This window comes from Pseudorca crassidens, chromosome 14 (assembly GCF_039906515.1).
Source record: "Pseudorca crassidens isolate mPseCra1 chromosome 14, mPseCra1.hap1, whole genome shotgun sequence".
NCBI lineage: Eukaryota > Metazoa > Chordata > Mammalia > Artiodactyla > Delphinidae > Pseudorca > Pseudorca crassidens.
Window position 1 is genome coordinate 58870413 of NC_090309.1, and position 4826 is coordinate 58875238.

At 40.7% G+C, this 4826-nt stretch overlaps 1 pseudogene; it reads right to left on the reverse strand.

The window, feature by feature from the left end:
- Window positions 1-731: 731 nt before the first annotated feature.
- On the reverse strand, window positions 732-1576 carry LOC137205679 (zinc finger matrin-type protein 2 pseudogene; annotated as a pseudogene).
- Window positions 1577-4826: the final 3250 nt, after the last annotated feature.

The window sequence follows — 4826 nt, forward strand, 5'->3', positions numbered from 1 at the left end:
ATAAATGGAATCTAAAAAAAAAAAATGCTGATGAAGAACCTAGGAGCAAGACGGGAATAAAGATGCAGACCTACTAGAGAATGGACTTGAGGACACGGGGAGAGGGAAGGGTAAGCTGGGACAATGTGAGAGAGTGATAGTGTATATATGGACATATATACACTACCAAATGTAAACTAGGTAGCTAGTGGGAAGCAGTCTCATAGCACAGGGAGATCAGCCCGGTGCTTTGTGACCAGCTAGAAGGGTGGGATAGGGAGGGTGGGAGGGAGGGAGACACTAGAGGGAAGAGATATGGGGATATATGTATATGTATAACTGATTCACTTTGTTATAAAGCAGAAACTAACACACCATTGTTAAGTAATTATACTCCAATAAAAATGTTAAAAAAGTAAAAAAAAATAAAATAAAATTAGGAAAACATTGGCTGTCAGGTAAAAGATCCCCTAGATCTTTAATATTGGTTTATGAATATTTGCTGCTATGAGGAACGTTATGGGAAAGCTAAAGTTCTGCCAAGTTACTTTCAGTTAAAAAAAATCCATGAGGACAAAATATAGTCAATAATAATACTTGACATTGGTCCAGGATCATTTCCCATTAATTTTTGAATTGCAATATACTCTGAGAACTGTGGTGAAAAACTTAGTTTAATCCACTTTACACGTTTGGAAAGGCAGGTACGCAAAGACTGTGCTTTTTTTTTTTTTTTTTTTTTCCCTAGAAGAGGTGGTTTTTCTTTATTGGGAACTCAGATGATCAGAGGTCCTCTGTCTCCAGTGAAATACTGAGGCTGAAGGAACATGCCACACCACATTCCTTTGCATCCTGTGCTCTCTCCCAAGGTAGAGGGAAACCACAGACACCCACCCTCTAGCCCTCCCCACTGCCAGTCTTAAGGCCTTTCCCCAGTACCCCCCAAAAGATGACGCCCACACACACAAAGTTAGGCCTGGCAAAAAGCCAAGCATAGAAAGCCTCAGTAACTCTTCTTGGTGGAACCAAAGCCAGAGAAGCCCATCACAGCTGCCATCTCACCATCCTCCTCAAATGTCAAGTCCTCCTCAGCCCTCCTTTTCTTCTCCTTCTGTTTCTCTTTCTTGTAGGCTTTGGCCTTTTCCTCCTCTGAGTTCCTTCATCCTTTCCTCAAAATCATAATCCTTCTGCTTCTCTTCATTTTCTTCTTGTGGACTTCAAAACGTTTCTTCACCTGATCCAAAGTGGAACGTTCCACATGCATAGACATGCCCAGGTTTCGCTGATGTTTCTTTCCATTACTGTGATCCAGGAAGTTGATGGAGTCTTTCACCACACAGTCACAGACATCGCAATAGTATCCTCCCGTCTCAGACTGTGGGGTGGTCTTGGTAATGACGGTTGTCTTCCCAAGTTTGGATTCCAGGTCCACCTTGGAGTCCCGATGCCGGAGAAGCTCTCACGTGACTGGCTGCACTGGTTTTCCATCCTTCTTTTCTCTCTCTTCTGTGAGCCTCTTCTCAGTGAGCTTCTCACATTCATCTTTGGCCCACTTTCGGCGAAAGTCCAAGTTTTTTGTCCCACTGCCTGACGCCATCTTCACTGCGAATTCACACTGGTTTTTAAGAGTCATCCAGCAAATTGAGAGGAAGAACCAAGATTCAGTTCATATTTATATATTTCCAATTCAGTGTCTCTTCTAAATCCTATTGCTTTCCATCTTTGAAAAATTGTGCCTAGTGGGAATTTAGGATTAATTTTGTTTTTATGTAGTCCTCTGAATATACCATGCTCCTTCCTGTCTCAAAGCCTTTGCACGTGACATTTTCCTGCTTGAAATGTTCCCTGCTTTCTCCCAGTCTCATTTCCCTTCAGCTAATCAAACTGCCTTCATTTTCAGATCCCGGTCCCAGCATCTTTTCTTTAGGGAGCCTTCAGTTACATCCTGTATTAACTCAGATGCTTGCTGTAGATATCGGTAATATTTTCAAAACGTGTCACAGTGTTCTGTTTTTCAGTTTGTGTGTGTGTGATTATTTGTGTCATGACTTTGTTTTCCCCTTAGACCGTAAGCACTATAAGAGCAGAGCTTGGGTTGATTTTGTTCTCCATTGTATCTGCAGGGGAAAGTATGCCTAGTACATACTAGAAAAATTAAATTTATAAAGGTACACAATACTTGAATAAAGATAATATTCTAAAGGAAATTGTATTTAAATTGTAGAAGAAACATAAATAGAAAGAAATAAAGAATATAAGAAAAAAGTGTTTGTTATGAGCGGAAATTAGCTCCTAAAAGTCCTGAGACCAAAGGAATTCCAGGAACCACCTCCATTGAAATTTTCTTAAACCTGGGAGTGGTTCTATAAATTGCTTTCTGTTATTTACTTATATTACTACAACAGTAAATATTAGAGCGTGCTTACCGTAAGTTTTAGCATCCTATGTCTGCCTGGAGATTGTGATCACTAATTAGTAAATAATGGGTGCCTTTGGGGTACAGGGCACTAAGTGAGGCATTTTATGGAAATCAGAGTAGACACTCCTTTAGCATGAAGTTGTGCTCTGCATCTCTGGGAATGTACACCATATGCTAGAAAAGAGGTGAGGGGTGAAGAGAGGGTCAAAAAAGGATTTTAAAAAATGTTAAGGAACTGTTTACTTAGATAAACTTGCCCTATCACTACCATATAGTTTCCATGTTTAATTTTTTATTTCCATCAATGAAATTCTCTTCAAAAGTGTAATTTCTTTCCCCAGTTGACCTGAGTAGAATTCTCCGACCAGTGTTTATTGAATGTTTAGTATGTGCGAAACACTTACTAGGTCATAGAAAGATAAGACACATCCCTATCCTCCAGAGAGCTTGCAGACTCTGAGAGACAGAGGAATAAACTGTGGCAGCGTGATAGGTTTTGAGACATGGGGGCGCCATGGGTATGATGAGGGCACAGAGGAAGAGTACTCACAGTGATTCTGTGAGTTTCAAAGGAAAGTGAGGATTAAGCTCATTCTTGAATAACTCACAGTGATTCTGTAAGTTTCCTAAAGAAAATGAGGATTAAGCTTATTCTTGAATAACCAGCAAGAGTTGGCCACGTGAAGAAGGAAGGAAGAAAGAACAGGCAGTTTAGAAAGAGGGAAAAGTATGGGCAAAAGGACGGAGGAGTGAAAGACTGAGGAGTAGAGTGTTTTTTCAGGGGGTAGCAGGGCCATTGGGAAGCATCTTGACTGTCTTCATAGGATGGTTGGATTTTATTCTGGAGGTGGCAAGAATCATCTGAAGAATTTTAAATAGCGAGTGAGGGAGCTATGTCATCACTTGGTGACTGATTAGACAGTTTGATAAGATTCAGGACGGATTGTAGAATCATTCTTTAGATTCTGATCTGGGCAAGACAGCACAGAAGGAGGAGTAGGTCTGATGGGTAGATAATGAATTGTTTTTTCTCATTAAACTAAACCTGTAGCATATCCAAGTGGAGACCAGGATGAACAGATCTGGAGACCAGGAAAACATTTAGGGCTACAAACAGACAGATATTTACAAATAGATTATTATAAAGGTGGTAGTTGAAAACAGAGGTATGAATGAGATGTTCTTAGAAAGCACACCCAGGGAGAGGAGAAATTATCCCCATTTGTGTCTTGTGTTGAGAGTATTTTGGTTTTGCCATGCAGCATTTATTCATCTTACTCCTTGAACAAGTACCCTGTATTTCCTTTGGGTTACTACATCTATCTAACGTTTATTGCAAATGCTTGAGGCTGATCCTGTGATCAGCTCTAGCGGTGGCCATGTACGTAGGCATAAGTCAATTGGCTAATTCCATTCCTCTGGCCTCAGTCATTGGCTCATTGATGGGAATGTGACTGAAAACAGGCAGAAACAGGACATATTTGAACTATTGGTGGTGGTGGGAGGAATCTCTCTTTTCTTCTGGACTTGAATCTGGAGGATGTTGATCTAGGAGTTCTTGATCTAGGAGTTGTCGGGGGCTACCTTGAATAGCATGAGAACAAAACCAACACCAAAGAAGCCAGAGCCAGGAGATGGAGAAAAACAGTCATGACCAAAACCTCCCTACCCTGCTCTACTTAAAAAGTACTTAATGACATTCCATTAGAAAAAATCTCAAGCATTGTTAATGTGAATTACAAGATGCTGCTTGATCTTGTCCCCGGCTGTCTCTCCAGCCTCATGTTTCTCTCATTTCCTTGTAATGTGCCATGTTCCTTTCCATATAGGACCTTCGAATATGGCATTTCTCTGTTTAGAGCTTTACCCTTCTCTCTTTGCCTAGTAAATACCTGCTATTCCTGAGACCCGAGAGCCAGTGCCCTAGGAAAGAAGGCCTTTCCTGGCCAGCATATGCCCAGTCGGGGTTATGTGTCTTATTATAGACTAGGAGTGGTAAACGTTTTTCTGAAAAAGGCCAGATAATAAGTATTTTAGGCTTTACATGCCATGTGGTCTCTATCACAACTACTCAACTCTGTTGCTCTGGTGTGAAAGCAACCATACACAATATGTAAATGGAGAGACATGCCTGTATTTCAATATAACTTTATTTACAAATACAGTCAGTGGGCCATATTTAGCCCACAGGCCACAGTTTCCTGAGCCATTTCTATAAGCCTTTGTTTCCTTCCGAGCCACGATCCCGGTTTGTAATTAAATATTCATCATGGTAATTATTTGATTAATGTGTGTGTCTGCCACCAGATACTAAGCTCCATGACATCAGGAACCATATGTTTTTGCTCACCACCATATTTCCAGGATTTAGCATGGTGTCTGGTACACAGTAGAATTTCGTGCATGTTGCAGTTTTATGTTTAAAACA